This window comes from Mustelus asterias, unplaced genomic scaffold, assembly GCF_964213995.1.
Source record: "Mustelus asterias unplaced genomic scaffold, sMusAst1.hap1.1 HAP1_SCAFFOLD_201, whole genome shotgun sequence".
NCBI classification, from domain to species: Eukaryota; Metazoa; Chordata; class Chondrichthyes; order Carcharhiniformes; family Triakidae; genus Mustelus; species Mustelus asterias.
Window position 1 is genome coordinate 261671 of NW_027590192.1, and position 16143 is coordinate 277813.

General features: G+C 48.9%; 1 protein-coding gene and 1 pseudogene across 1 annotated transcript in view; one reads left to right on the forward strand and one right to left on the reverse strand.

Annotated features, from left to right (window-relative positions):
* The window catches only part of LOC144485612 (uncharacterized), a 100276-nt gene that overhangs the window by 48621 nt on the left and 35512 nt on the right, over positions 1 to 16143 (forward strand). The window lies entirely within an intron of this gene.
* Positions 2432 to 3184, reverse strand: LOC144485595 (uncharacterized; annotated as a pseudogene).

The following is a 16143-nucleotide window of genomic DNA, read 5'->3' on the forward strand; positions in this document are numbered from 1 at the left end:
CCCAATTCTTCAACCTCACAGTATAAATTTTGTCCAAATTTCCTTGTCTTCAGCTCTGACCAAGGGTCACCCTGACTCAAAATGTTGTCTCTATTCTCTCTCTACAGATGCTGTCAGACTTGCTGAGATTGTCCAGCATTTTCTGTTTTTGTTTCAGATTCCAGCAACAGCAGAATTTTTTCTTCATACCAATTCTTGTTAGATCAGGGCATCGAAAGTATCGGTGAAAGTAACAAGAATGTGGAACTCCACACAAACAGATCAGCCATGATGTAAATAAATGCTGGAGCAGACTCAAAGGGCCAAATGACCAACTTCTGCTCCGATGTCGAATGTTGATCACAAATTCCTGAGAATTGTGAAACAAGACTGGAAGATTCACCTTGCTTGTGTTAGTGGGAAAATGTCCAGGAGAACCATCACTGTGAAGGACAGCTCTGGGATTAAAGGTTGCCAGACTGGAAAAGGAAAACAATGGAAATAAACCCTTGGGGAGTGAAAAATCACCTTGGACTCATTCTTGGAGAATTAAGTGTCAACATTCCAAGGCAGAGTAAAACATAACCATTCAGTGAGGTATTTGATTAAGAGTAAAAGGACAACGTTCAATTTTACAGTTTAAGGGCAATGTTCCCTACAAAAAGTGTTTAGTCATTGTTGCTTCCAGTTTGTCAGAGTAAAAGTCATAAAACTTGAAGTTTTGTCGTGTGATTCTTTAATTTACTCACTGGGTTTAGAATTCATTTTTAAAAATTATTGATCATTACAGAGATCTAATAATTCATTTAAAGCCACATGTTCGACTTCCCTTTTGCGCCTGCGGCTCCTTTCTGTCTCTCTATTGCTCGTGTCAATGACAGCCAGGCAACAGAGCTGAGGGCTGAATTTAGCTGAGAATAACGGGGCCTGCGCCCCAGTTGGGAAACTGCCCTGTGCATCGCAATAATAGAGAGACAGGAAGGTGCTGGAGGACTGAGTGGGAAATGGGCCTCCAACCAATTGTTATGTCAGTCACTCAGAGCTAAAGAGAACCCGTCTCTTTAAATTCATATACAGGGAAGAGGCTGCAATGAAATCTGCCCTTCAAACCTGCACAAAAGCAGGAGGCTGAGATTGACAGGCAGCAGGAGGAGTCCATTCAGCCCATCGTGCCCCTGCTATCTGTTTGAAAGGACTCTCTGATTCATCCAACTGCTCTGTTCTTACCCCACAGCCCTGCAAATTCTTCCCTTTCAAGTCTTTACCCTTTGGAAAGATTCTATTGAATCTGCTTTCAGGCAGATCAGAACAACTCACTGTGTCAAAAAATATAATCTCATCTCCCCCCCTGACCCCTTTGCCAATTACCTTAGAGGGACTCACTTTCTGTTAAAGAGCCTGCCAACCCCTCTCACCCACTTTCCCTAAAGTGCATCAACCTCATCAGAAAAAGTCCAGAACAATCAAACACCTTTACTGATGAAAGTTTATTAATGAAACAGAACATGGTTAAAACAAACAGAAAATGACTTGAGGATCAAAGACAACCAGAGTAAAAGGATGTTCACAATGTTCTGGACCCAAATGGTTTCTCTTTAATTCATCTGCAGCCTGTTCCCTGCCCTCTTTGTGGAACACCTCTGCTCAGTCCACAAGCATGACCCTGACCTTCCGCTTGCCATTAGAATTCACCACCTTGCTCTCACGCTCACATTTCTGTCCTCGGCCTGCTGCAATGTTCCGGAGAAGCCCAACACAAGCTGGACAAACAGCCACTCATCTTCCGATGAGGCACTTTACAGTCTTCTGGACTCAACATTGAGTTCAACAACTTCACACCCTGAACTCTCTCCTCCATTTTGATTTGTTTTTTGCCGAGTGCCAGTCTGCATCTTGTTTTCATGTTTTTTGCTTCCAGACAGAGCTGTCCTTTATTCTGCCATTAACACTTACTCTGGGCCAATGCTTTGTTTCTTTACCACAACCATTACCTCTCCCTTTGCCTTTTGTTCCGGGACATTTTTGTCATTTAATCTCACCCGCCCCCTAACCAATCCCTGACTTTCTCTTTGTTCTACCTGCCCCTCCCCCCTTTCTCACCAGCATCAAACCCATCACATTTCTCCCTCTCTTTAGTTCTGAAGTAGAGTTACATTGGACGTGAAACATTAACTCTGTTTCTCTCTCCACAGATGCTGCCAGAGCTGCTGTGTTTTTCCAGCTCTTTCTGTATTTATTTTAGATCTACCTGTAGTGGTAGGAAAAGCACTCTTTACTATCCAGGATAAAATAAATGTCCTTCATCAGCTTTTGTGGATCATTTCAGTGGAAATGTGCTCTCCCAGGCTCAAAGAGCATCAGCTCACTGGGAGCAAAGTCGTGAGACTGGCCAGTCCAGCAGAAAGAAACCCTCCGACCATCCCACTTCACCAACTGTCAGAATGAACATGGTTCAGTCCTGGATGTGATTAACAGCAGCAATAACAGCAGAATCCAACCCCTGTAATTGTTTGTGAACTCGCTGGTGTCTCCACAGGTTGGATGACTGAGTGAATCCCTTCCCACACACAGAGCAAGTGAACGGTCTCTCCCCAGTGTGAACTCGCTGGTGTTTCCGCAGTGTGGATGACGTTCTAAACCTCCTTGAGCAGTGAGAGCAGCTGAACGGTCTCTCCTCCGAGTGGAAGCGCTGGTGGACCATCAGTTCCTGAGAGCTTTTGAAGCCACTCCCACAGTCAGAGCATTTAAAGGGTCTCTCACTGGTGTGAGTGACTTTGTGTGTCAAAAGACGGGAAAACTGAGTGAATCCCTTCCCACACACAGAGCAGGTGTATGGTTTCTCCCCAGTGTGAACTCGCTGGTGTGACTGCAGTGTGGATGAATTACTGAATCCCTTCCCACAGTCAGTGCAGGCAAATGCTCTCTCCCCGGTGTGAACCCGCTGGTGCCTAGCCAGGGAGGATGTCTCGCTGAATTGTTTTCCACACTTAGAGCAGGTGAATGGTTTCTCCCCAGTGTGAACCCGTTGGTGTGTCAGCAGGCTTGATGAATCTCTGCATCTCTTCCCACACTCAGAGCAGGTGAATGACCTCTCCCCGGTGCAAATTCGCTGGTGCTTCCACAGGTTGGATGATGTTCTAAACCTCTTTGTGCAGTGAGAGCAGCTGAACGGTCTCTACTCAGTGTGAATGCGCTGGTGGAACATGAGTTCCCGAGAGCTTTTGAAGTCACTCCCACAATCAGAGCATTTAAAGGGTCTGTCATTAGAGTGAGTGATGTTGTGTCTCTGCAGGCTGGGTAACTCAGTGAATCCCTTCTCACACTGAGAGCAGGTAAATGGTCTCTCTTCAGTGTGAATGTGTCCATGAATTTCCAGCCGAGATGGGAATCTGAATCTTTTTCCACAGTCCTCACATTTCCACGGTTTCTCCATGGTGCGGGTGTCCTTGTGACTCTCCAGATTAAACAATCATTTAAATCTCACATAGAACATGGGTACAGTCTCTCCCTGCTGTGAATGCTGTGGAGCTGGTTAAAGCTCTATCCACAGTCAGTGCATTGGAACACTCTCACTCGGGTGTGTGTGTGTGTGTGTGTATATCGGTGCTTTTCCAGTCACATTGATGTTTAAAATCTTCTGAAGCAGACAGAACAGAGAAACATTTCTCCTTCAACATTTAAAGGGCAATATATTCAGATTCCGATGAATTGAGTGTCAGATGTTGATGTGACGTTTGGTTTGAGATTTCAGTCTGTAAATCCTCACCTCCTGATATCCTGTCAAAAGGAGTTCACAAGAGTCATCACTGCCATGATAGGATAGAAATTCAGAACAGACAGTTCCAGTTTCTATGGAATATTCTTTCCTCTCTCATTCAAAGCTGTAAATCGCCATCCCACACACTCTAGGAGATTTTAAAGTCACTTCATTGCAGTGTTAATGTAACCTGATTTGTGACAATAAAATAAATTTTGAAAACTCCCTCCATTCTCACTCTGCTGTATCTAATATTCACCCTCCCAATCCTCCTGAAGGTGCTGATTGAGGCTGATTGACAGATCCATGCTCACTGCTTCCTGTCCTGGACACAGAGGTGGAAATCTTCAAGGTGACATCACGTTAAAGTTTTACATTTGGCCATAAGTGAGCAGACTGACGATGTGTGTAATACACTGTATTAGCTGGTTACAGATACAAGAAGAGTGTGAGGAGGATCTTTATTTAGGCATCAAGTGGTGACCTGGAAGTTAAAAATTGAAGTCAGGAATGAGGAAAGAAATAGAAAGGGGAAGAAAGGAAAAGGTTTTACTCACAGATGTTGGCCTCTTTTAAGGTCAAAACAAATAAACAAACTCAAATTAAATCAGGACAAAGTAAAAAGGGCAGCTCCCCAAAAGGAAGGGGAACAGCTCGAACAAAAATCAAAGTACAAAGGAAACTTAAAAACATCAAATTAAAATGTGATTATTAGGGTCGATAACGCACCCCAACCCCTGCGGTGCCCTCTTTTTAGGTCAAACCAAATAAACAAACTCAGATTAAATCAGGACAAAGTAAAAGGGGCAGCTCCCCAAAAAGGAGGGGGAACAGCCCGAACAGAAATCAAAGTACAAAGGAAACTTAAAAACATCAAATTATTTTGTGATTATTGGGGTCAATAATGCACCCCAACCCCTGCGGTGCCCAGCGGGCGCGGAAAGCGTCAACCTCGCCCGTGGACACCGCATGCTCCCTCTCCAGGGACACCTGGCCGCGACCTCTTTTTAGGTCAAACCAAACCAAGTAAACAAACTCAGATTAAATCAGGACAAAGTAAAAGGGGCAGCTCCCCAAAAAGGAGGGGGAACAGCCCGAACAGAAATCAAAATGCAAAGGAAACTTAAAAACATCAAATTAAAATGTGATTATTCAGGTCGATAACGCACCCCAACCCCTGCGGTGACCAGCGGGCGCGGAAAGCGTCAACCTCGCCCGTGGACACCGCATGCTCCCTCTCCAGGGACACCTGGCCGCGAACGTAGCCGCGGTAGAGGGGAAGACAGAGGAGGGAGTTTCACTCTGAAGCTCATTGGCTACATTCCGCATTGTGACGTCACAACGGAGCGCTGCCTGAATCAGCCAATAGGAATCAGAATTCTCCGCGGTGACGTCTCCAGGTTCCAGTGCGCAGGCCCGGGCGCGCGGACCCGGGAGCCCCACCCCCACCATTGATTCCCTTCCCCTGCACCACATCGAGCCAAGGTTTCCAGGCAACCGGCTGACGGCTCCGGCCAGAGCGAGAAGCCGCTCGGTGATCTCCCCCTCCACCCCCGGCCCAGGACTGCGCATGTCCAAGGGAGAGGGGACTCTGCCATGTGCGAGGGAGTGCCCACTTTTGACCTTCATGCTGAGGTATTGGCCAATGGGAAGAGTGGAAGGACCGGAAGGGCTCGGGTCCTCCAGCCAATCAGAGCTCCCCCACTGTCTGAATGCGGAAGTGGACAATGAGCTTGTTCAGCTGCTCACTCCTGCCCAGCAAAGCTGCTGCTCTCTCTCTGAATGAAGATTGAGCTTCAGACAGACTCAAACTTGCTCCTGTCGCCAACATCTGTGAGTGGGAAAGATTGGATTGTCCAGCCAGTCCACCATATTGGCCGTTCGCTTTGCGTGTTGGCCAGTATAGTGTGCTCCAGGCAGGGGGCGGGCAGAGGATAAGGAGTTCAAGGCGGGCTTAATGCGCGCCTTGCGGTGAGCTTTTGGAAATGTGGCCGCTGGGAGGAACGCCTTGGTCGGCGTGAAGTTTCTGTTTCAGGTGCTTGGGTTCGTGACTTGTGCAAGAACTTTTTGTTTCGGCTGGGGCTTGTTGAATGCTGCTCTCGCTGGGATTCCTGTGCCTTGAAAGGCGTGGCCCAGGTAGATGCAATCTCGGAAGACCCAAGCCAGGGAGGAGCCATTTGGGAACTATGGTTTCGGAAGGTTCAGCCGCGGAAGGTGTGACCCCAGACGGTGCAGCCCCAGTGGGTGTGATTTTGGAAGATCTGGCCCGGAGTGGTGGACTTTGGAGGACTGTAGTTGAGCGTTGTCGACTTCGGACGGTGGAATGTTGATGGGCGAAGCTCTGGAAGGCGATGCCTCCGAAATGTTTCACAATTGTATGGTTGTTCATGGATTGTTTGTTATTGTAATATGTGGTTATTCTGTTATGATAGTTGGTGGTTTGTTCCGGCCCCCGTCTATTTTCTTGCGTTATTTGTGGCCTGGGGGGCATCCCCCCCTGGATAAAGTCACCCCCGGGGGGTGTGACATCCACTTGGGGAAAGTTCTGGGTGGTGAAGCCCCGGACATAGTAACACCAGAGGGATTTTATTCTCCGGGAGAAAAATTGGGAAGGCAGGCCCGAACTGAGTACCCTGGAGAGACTCTCCCACCGCCCCGGCTGAAATTCCGGAAGGGATTCCGGATTGAGGAGGCGGGGTGGTTTCCCCATTTCCCCCCTCCGGCTGAACATCCGTAAGGTGTAACCCCCGGATATGAGTACCACTGGAGGGTTGCATCCCCCGGCAGGTGGACAAACCCAGGGGACGGTGCCCTTATGCTTCAGTGTTTATTTTTTGTTGTGTACAGTTGTAGTGTTGTGTTAATGTTTGTAGATTTGTAGATTATGATTTGTAAATGGAGGTGTATTTTGAGGGCAATGCCCTGGAAAACTGTAATTGACGATGAACACTTCCGAAATGGAAGGTAGTAATTGATAAATGGATGGTGTTAGCCATCGGTAATGTATTTTTCATGGATTGTTTGTTATTGTAATATGTGGTTTTCCTGTTATGGTAGTTGGTGGTTTGTTCCGGCCCCCGTCTATTTTCTTGTGTTATTTGTGGCCTGGGGGGCATCCCCCCCTGGATAAAGTCACCCCCGGGAGGTGTGACATCCACTTGGGGAAAGTTCTGGGTGGTGAAGCCCCGGACATAGTAACACCAGAGGGATTTTTATTCTCCGGGAGAAAAATTGGGAAGGCAGGCCCGAACTGAGTACCCTGGAGAGACTCTCCCACCGCTCCGGCTGAAATTCCGGAAGAGATTCCGGATTGAGTAGGCGGGGCGGTTTCCCCATTTCCCCCCTCCGGCTGACCATCCGTAAGGTGTAACCCCCGGATATGAGTACCACTGGAGGGTTGCATCCCCCGGCAGGTGGACAAACCCAGGGGACGGTGCCCTTATGCTTCAGTGTTTATTTTTTGTTGTGTACAGTTGTAGTGTTGTGTTAATGTTTGTAGATTTGTAGATTATGATTTGTAAATGGAGGTGTATTTTGAGGGCAATGCCCTGGAAAAATGTAATCGACGATGAACCCTTCCGAAATGGAAGATAGTAATTGATAAATGGATGGTGTTAGCCATCGGTAATGTATTTTTCATATTTGTTCTTTGTCCATTTGTAATTGTTTTGTAATATCGTATTTGTACTAACCAACGGAAAATCTTTGCATTATTTGTGGCCTGGTGGGTATCCCCCCCCTCTCCCCCCCTGGATAGAGTGACCCCCGGGGGGTGTGACATCCAGTTGGGGAAAGTGTCCGGGGCACCCAGAATAGTAACACCGGGGGGTTTTATTCTCCGGGAGAAAAATTGTGAAGGCAGGCCGAATTGAGTATCCCGGAGAGCCTTTCCCACCGCCCCAGCCGAAAATCCGGAAGGCAGTCCGGATTGAGTAGGTTCGGGGTGGTTTTCCTATCCCCCCGCCTCCAGCCGAACATCCGTCAGGTGGAACCCCCGGACCTGAGTACCTCTGGAGGGTTGCATCCCCCGGCAGGGGAAAAACCCGGGAGGCGGTGCCCTGGAGGGCGGCGGATATGCTGCAATGTTTATTCTTGTTGTGTTGTACTAATGTTTGTCACTTTGTAGATTATGATTTGTAATTGGAGGTGTATTGAGAGGGCAATGCCCTGGAAAACTATGACCGTTAGTGAACCCTTCCGAAATAGAAGATAGTAACTGATAAATGGATGGCGTTAGCCATTGGTAATGTATTTTTTCACATTTTGTTCTTTGTGTATTTGTAATTGTTTTGCATTAACGTATTTGTAATAAACAAAAAGAAACCAACATCTGTGAGTGGGAAAGATTGGACTGTCCAGCCAGTCCACCATATTGGCCGTTCGCTTTGCGTGTTGGCCAGTAGAGTGTGCTCCAGGCAGGGGGCGGGCAGAGGATAAGGAGTTCAAGGCGGGCTTAATGCGCGCCTTGCGGTGAGCTTTTGGAAATGTGGCCGCTGGGAGGAACGCCTTGGTCGGCGTGAAGTTTCTGTTTCAAGTGCTTGGGTTCGTGACTTGTGCAAGAACTTTTTGTTTCGGCTGGGGCTTGTTGAATGCTGCTCTCGCTGGGATTCCTGTGCCTTGAAAGGCGTGGCCCAGGTAGATGCAATCTCGGAAGACCCAAGCCAGGGAGGAGCCATTTGGGAACTATGGTTTCGGAAGGTTCAGCCGCGGAAGGTGTGACCCCAGACGGTGCAGCCCCAGTGGGTGTGATTTTGGAAGTTCTGGCCCGGAGTGGTGGACTTTGGAGGACTGTAGTTGAGCGTTGTCGACTTCGGACGGTGGAATGTTGATGGGCGAAGCTCTGGAAGGCGATGCCTCCGAAATGTTTCACAATTGTATGGTTGTTCATGGATTGTTTGTTATTGTAATATGTGGTTTTCCTGTTATGGTAGTTGGTGGTTTGTTCCGGCCCCCGTCTATTTTCTTGCGTTATTGTGGCCTGGGGGGCATCCCCCCCTGGATAAAGTCACCCCCGGGGGGTGTGACATCCACTTGGGAAAATGCTCTGGGTGGTGAAGCCCCGGACATAGTAACACCAGAGGGATTTTATTCTCCGGGAGAAAAATTGGGAAGGCAGGCCCGAACTGAGTACCCTGGAGAGACTCTCCCACCGCCCCGGCTGAAATTCCGGAAGGGATTCCGGATTGAGTAGGCGGGGCGGTTTCCCCATTTCCCCCCTCCGGCTGAACATCCATAAGGTGTAACCCCCGGATATGAGTGCCACTGGAGGGTTGCATCCCCCGGCAGGTGGACAAACCCAGGGGACGGTGCCCTTATGCTCCAGTGTTTATTTTGTGTTGTGTACAGTTGTAGTGTTGTGTTAATGTTTGTAGATTTGTAGATTATGATTTGTAAATGGAGGTGTATTTTGAGGGCAATGCCCTGGAAAACTGTAATTGACGATGAACCCTTCCGAAATGGAAGGTAGTAATTGATAAATGGATGGTGTTAGCCATCGGTAATGTATTTTTCATGGATTGTTTGTTATTGTAATATGTGGTTTTCCTGTTATGGTAGTTGGTGGTTTGTTCCGGCCCCCGTCTATTTTCTTGCGTTATTTGTGGCCTGGGGGGCATCCCCCCCTGGATAAAGTCACCCCCGGGGGGTGTGACATCCACTTGGGGAAAGTTCTGGGTGGTGAAGCCCCGGACATAGTAACACCAGAGGGATTTTTATTCTCCGGGAGAAAAATTGGGAAGGCAGGCCCGAACTGAGTACCCTGGAGAGACTCTCCCACCGCCCCGGCTGAAATTCCGGAAGGGATTCCGGATTGAGTAGGCGGGGTGGTTTCCCCCATTTCCCCCCTCCGGCTGAACATCCGTAAGGTGTAACCCCCGGATATGAGTACCACTGGAGGGTTGCATCCCCCGGCAGGTGGACAAACCCAGGGGACGGTGCCCTTATGCTTCAGTGTTTATTTTTTGTTGTGTACAGTTGTAGTGTTGTGTTAATGTTTGTAGATTTGTAGATTATGATTTGTCAATGGAGGTGTATTTTGAGGGCAATGCCCTGGAAAACTGTAATTGACGATGAACCCTTCCGAAATGGAAGGTAGTAACTGATAAATGGATGGCGTTAGCCATTAGTAATGTATTTTTTCACATTTGTTCTTTGTGTATTTGTAATTGTTTTGTATTAACGTATTTGTAATAAACAAAAAGAAACCAACATCTGTGAGTGGGAAAGATTGGATTGTCCAGCCAGTCCACCATATTGGCCGTTCGCTTTGCGTGTTGTCCAGTATAGTGTGCTCCAGGCAGGGGGCGGGCAGAGGATAAGGAGTTCAAGGCGGGCTTAATGCGCGCCTTGCGGTAAACGTCTGGAAATGTGGCCGCTGGGAGGAACGCCTTGGTCGGCGTGAAGTTTCTGTTTCAAGTGCTTGGGTTCGTGACTTGTGCAAGAACTTTTTTGTTTCGGCTGGGGCTTGTTGAATGCTGCTCTCGCTGGGATTCCTGTGCCTTGAAAGGCGTGGCCCAGGTAGATGCAATCTCGGAAGACCCAAGCCAGGGAGGAGCCATTTGGGAACTATGGTTTCGGAAGGTTCAGCCGCGGAAGGTGTGACCCCAGACGGTGCAGCCCCAGTGGGTGTGATTTTGGAAGATCTGGCCCGGAGTGGTGGACTTTGGAGGACTGTAGTTGAGCGTTGTCGACTTCGGACGGTGGAATGTTGATGGGCGAAGCTCTGGAAGGCGATGCCTCCGAAATGTTTCACAATTGTATGGTTGTTCAGGGATTGTTTGTTATTGTAATATGTGGTTTTCATGTTATGATAGTTGGTGGTTTGTTCTGGCCCCCGTCTATTCTCTTGCGTTATTTGTGGCCTGGGGGGCATCCCCCCCTGGATAAAGGCACCCCCGGGGGTGTGACATCCACTTGGGGAAAGTTCTGGGTGGTGAAGCCCCGGATATAGTAACACCAGAGGGATTTTATTCTCTGGGAGAAAAATTGGGAAGGCAGGCCCGAACTGAGTACCCTGGAGAGACTCTCCCACCGCCCCGGCTGAAATTCCGGAAGGGATTCCGGATTGAGTAGGCGGGGTGGTTTCCCCATTTCCCCCCTCCGGCTGAACATCCGTAAGGTGTAACCCCCGGATATGAGTACCACTGGAGGGTTGCATCCCCCGGCAGGTGGACAAACCCAGGGGACGGTGCCCTTATGCTTCAGTGTTTATTTTTTGTTGTGTATCGTTGTAGTGTTGTGTTAATGTTTGTAGATTTGTAGATTATGATTTGTAAATGGAGGTGTATTTTGAGGGCAATGCCCTGGAAAACTGTAATTGATGATGAACCCTTCCGAAATGGAAGGTAGTAATTGATAAATGGATGGTGTTAGCCATCGGTAATGTATTCTTCAGATTTGTTCTTTGTTCATTTGTAATTGTTTTGTAATATCGTGTTTGTACTAACCAACGGAAAATCTTTGCATTGTTTGTGGCCTGGGGGGCATCCCCCCCCCCCCCCCGGATAGAGTGACCCCCGGGGGGTGTGACATCCAGTTGGGGAAAGTGTCCGGGGCACCCAGAGGGGTAACACCGGGGGGGTTTTGTTCTCCGGGAGAAAAATTGGGAAGGCAGGCCGAATTGAGTATCCCGGAGAGCTTTTCCCACCGCCCCAGCCGAAAATCCGGAAGGCAGTCCGGATTGAGTAGGTTCGGGGTGGTTTTCCTGTCCCCCCGCCTCCAGTCGAACATCCGTCAGGTGGAACCCCCGGACCTGAGTACCTCTGGAGGGTTGCATCCCCCGGCAGGGGAAAAACCCGGGAGGCGGTGCCCTGGAGGGCGGCGGAGATGCTGCAATGTTTATTCTTGTTGTGTTGTACTAATGTTTGTCACTTTGTAGATTATGATTTGTAATTGGAGGTGTATTGAGAGGGCAATGCCCTGGAAAACTATGACCGTTAGTGAACCCTTCCGAAATAGAAGATAGTAACTGATAAATGGATGGCGTTAGCCATTGGTAATGTATTTTTTCACATTTGTTCTTTGTGTCTTTGTAATTGTTTTGTATTAACGTATTTGTAATAAACAAAAAGAAACCAACATCTGTGAGTGGGAAAGATTGGATTGTCCAGCCAGTCCACCATATTGGCCGTTCGCTTTGCGTGTTGGCCAGTATAGTGTGCTCCAGGCAGGGGGCGGGCAGAGGATAAGGAGTTCAAGGCGGGCTTAATGCGCGCCTTGCGGTGAGCTTTTGGAAATGTGGCCGCTGGGAGGAACGCCTTGGTCGGCGTGAAGTTTCTGTTTCAAGTGCTTGGGTTCGTGACTTGTGCAAGAACTTTTTGTTTCGGCTGGGGCTTGTTGAATGCTGCTCTCGCTGGGATTCCTGTGCCTTGAAAGGCGTGGCCCAGGTAGATGCAATCTCGGAAGACCCAAGCCAGGGAGGAGCCATTTGGGAACTATGGTTTCGGAAGGTTCAGCCGCGGAAGGTGTGACCCCAGACGGTGCAGCCCCAGTGGGTGTGATTTTGGAAGTTTTGGCCCGGAGTGGTGGACTTTGGAGGACTGTAGTTGAGCGTTGTCGACTTCGGACGGTGGAATGTTGATGGGCGAAGCTCTGGAAGGCGATGCCTCCGAAATGTTTCACAATTGTATGGTTGTTCATGGATTGTTTGTTATTGTAATATGTGGTTTTCCTGTTATGATAGTTGGTGGTTTGTTCCGGCCCCTGTCTATTTTCTTGCGTTATTTGTGGCCTGGGGGGCTTCCCCCCCCTGGATAGAGTCACCCCCGGGGGGTGTGACATCCATTTGGGGAAAGTTCTGGGTGGTGAAGCCCCGGACATAGTAACACCAGAGGGATTTTTATTCTCCGGGAGAAAAATTGGGAAGGCAGGCCCGAACTGAGTACCCTGGAGAGACTCTCCCACCGCCCCGGCTGAAATTCCGGAAGGGATTCCGGATTGAGTAGGCGGGGTGGTTTCCCCCATTTCCCCCCTCCGGCTGAACATCCGTAAGGTGTAACCCCCGGATATGAGTACCACTGGAGGGTTGCATCCCCCGGCAGGTGGACAAACCCAGGGGACGGTGCCCTTATGCTTCAGTGTTTATTTTTTGTTGTGTACAGTTGTAGTGTTGTGTTAATGTTTGTAGATTTGTAGATTATGATTTGTAAATGGAGGTGTATTTTGAGGGCAATGCCCTGGAAAACTGTAATTGACGATGAACCCTCCCGAAATGGAAGGTAGTAATTGATAAATGGATGGGGTTGAGCCATCGGTAATGTATTTTTCATGGATTGTTTGTTATTGTAATATGTGGTTTTCCTGTTATGATAGTTGGTGGTTTGTTCCGGCCCCCGTCTATTTTCTTGCATTATTTGTGGCCTGGGGGGCATCCCCCCCCTGGATAAAGTCACCCCCGGGGGGTGTGACATCCACTTGGGGAAAGTTCTGGGTGGTGAAGCCCCGGACATAGTAACACCAGAGGGATTTTTATTCTCCGGGAGAAATATTGGGAAGGCAGGCCCGAACTGAGTACCCTGGAGAGACTCTCCCACCGCCCCGGCTGAAATTCCGGAAGGGATTCCGGATTGAGTAGGCGGGGTGGTTTCCCCCATTTCCCCCCTCCGGCTGAACATCCGTAAGGTGTAACCCCCGGATATGAGTACCACTGGAGGGTTGCATCCCCCGGCAGGTGGACAAACCCAGGGGACGGTGCCCTTATGCTTCAGTGTTTATTTTTGTTGTGCACAGTTGTAGTGTTGTGTTAATGTTTGTAGATTTGTAGATTGTGATTTGTAAATGGAGGTGTATTTTGAGGGCAATGCCCTGGAAAACTGTAATTGACGAGGAACCCTTCCGAAATGGAAGGTAGTAACTGATAAATGGATGGCGTTAGCCATTGGTAATGTATTTTTTCACATTTGTTCTTTGTGTCTTTGTAATTGTTTTGTATTAACGTATTTGTAATAAACAAAAAGAAACCAACATCTGTGAGTGGGAAAGATTGGATTGTCCAGCCAGTCCACCATATTGGCCGTTCGCTTTGCGTGTTGGCCAGTATAGTGTGCTCCAGGCAGGGGGCGGGCAGGCAGAGGATAAGGAGTTCAAGGCGGGCTTAATGCGCGCCTTGCGGTGAGCTTTTGGAAATGTGGCCGCTGGGAGGAGCGCCTTGGTCGGCGTGAAGTTTCTGTTTCAAGTGCTTGGGTTCATGACTTGTGTAAGAACTTTTTGTCTCGGCTGTGGCTTGTTGAATGTTGCTCTCGCTGGGATTCCTGTGCCTTGAATGGCGTGGCCCAGGTAGATGCAATCTCGGAAGACCCAAGCCAGGGAGGAGCAATTTGGGAACTATGGTTCAGGAAGGTTCAGCCGCGGAAGGTGTGACCCCAGACGGTGCAGCCCCAGTGGGTGTGATTTTGGAAGATCTGGCCTGGAGTGGTGGACTTTGGAAGACTGTAGTTGAGCTTTGTCAACTTCGGACGGTTTAATGTTGATGGGCGAAGCCCTGGAAGGCGATGTCTCCGAAATGTTTCACAATTGTATGGTTGTTCATGGATTGTTTGTTATTGTAATATGTGGTTTTCCTGTTATGATAGTTGGTGGTTTGTTCCGCACCCCCCTCCCCGTCTATTTCCTTGCGTTATTTGTGGCCTGGGGGGCATCCCCCCCTGGATAGAGTAACCCCCGGGGGGGGGGGGTGTGACATCCAGTTGGCGAAAATACTGGGTGGTGAAGCCCCGGACATAGTAACACCGGAGGGATTTTATTCTCCGGGAGAAAAATTGGGAAGGCAGGCCGAATTGAGTATCCGGAGAGCCTTTCCCACCACCCCGGCTTAAACTCCAGAAGGGATTCCGATAGAGTAGGTCCGGGGTGGTTTCCCCATTTCCCCCCTCCGGCCGAACATTCATAAGGTGTAACCCCCGGATATGAGTACCTCTGGAGGGTTGCATCCCCCGGTTGGGGACTGGCCCAGGAGGCGGTGCCCTGGAGGGTAGTGGTTATGTTTCAGTGTTTATTTTTTGTTGTTGTGGTGCTGTGTTAATGTTTGTAGATTTGTGGATTATGATTTGTAAATGGAGGTGTATTCATAGAAACCCTACAGTGCAGAAGGAGGCCATTCGGCCCATCGAGTCTGCTCCGACCACAATCCCACCCAGGCCCTACCCCCACATATTTACCCACTAATCCCTCTAACCTACGCATCTCAGGACTCTAAGGGGCAATTTTTAACCCAGCCAATCAACCTAACCCGCACATCTTTGGACTGTGGGAGGAAACCGGAGCACCCGGAGGAAACCCACGCAGACACGAGGAGAATGTGCAAACTCCACACAGACAGTGACCCGAGCCGGGAATCGAACCCAGGACCCTGGAGCTGTGAAGCAGCAGTGCTAACCACTGTGCTACCGTGCCGCCTGGAGGGCGGCGGATATGCTGCAATGTTTATTTTTGTTGTGTTGTACTAGTGTTTGTCACTTTGTAGATTATGATTTGTAAATGGAGGTGTATTTAGAGGGCAATGCCCTGGAAAACTGTAATTGATGATGAACCCTTCCGAAATGGAAGGTAGTAATTGATAAATGGATGGCGTTAGTCATCGGTAATGTATTTTTCACATTTGTTCTTTGTACATTTGTAATTGTTTTGTAATATCGTATTTGTACTAACCAACGGAAATTCTTTGCATTGTTTGTGGCCTGGGGGGCATCCCCCCCTGGATAGAGTAACCCCCGGAGGGGTGACATCCGGTTGGGGAAAGTTCTGGGTGGTGAAGCCGCAGACATAGTAACACCAGAGGGATTTTATCCTCTGGGAGAAAAATTGGGAAGGCAGGCCGAATGGAGTACCCCGGAGAGCCTTTCCCACCATCCCGGCTGGAAATCCGGAAGGCAGTCCGGATTGAGTAGGTTCGGGGTGGTTTTCCTTTCCCCTCCTTCCGGCCGAACATCCGTCAGGTGGAACCCCCGGACCTGAGTACCTCTGGAGGGTTGCATCCCCCGGCAGGGGAAAAACCCGGGAGGCGGTGCCCTGGAGGGCGGCGGAGATGCTGCAATGTTTATTCTTGTTGTGTTGTACTAATGTTTGTCACTTTGTAGATTATGATTTGTAAATGGAGGTGTATTGAGAGGGCAATGCCCTGGAAAACTATGACCGTTAGTGAACAATTCCTAAATAGAAGGTAGTAACTGATAAATGGATGGTGTTAGCCATTGGTAATGTATTTTTCACATTTGTGCTTTTGTGTATTTTAATTGTTTTGTATTAACGTATTTGTAATAAACGAAAAGAAACCAACATCTGTGAGTAAAACACTTTCTTCTCTCCCCCTTTCCATTTCTTTTCTCATTCTGGGGGAAATTGGGGACTTGCAGCAACTGAAGGGAAAGGAAGTGAATTCAGGGAGGCTGCAGACTCTGGAAAGGTTGGCCCAG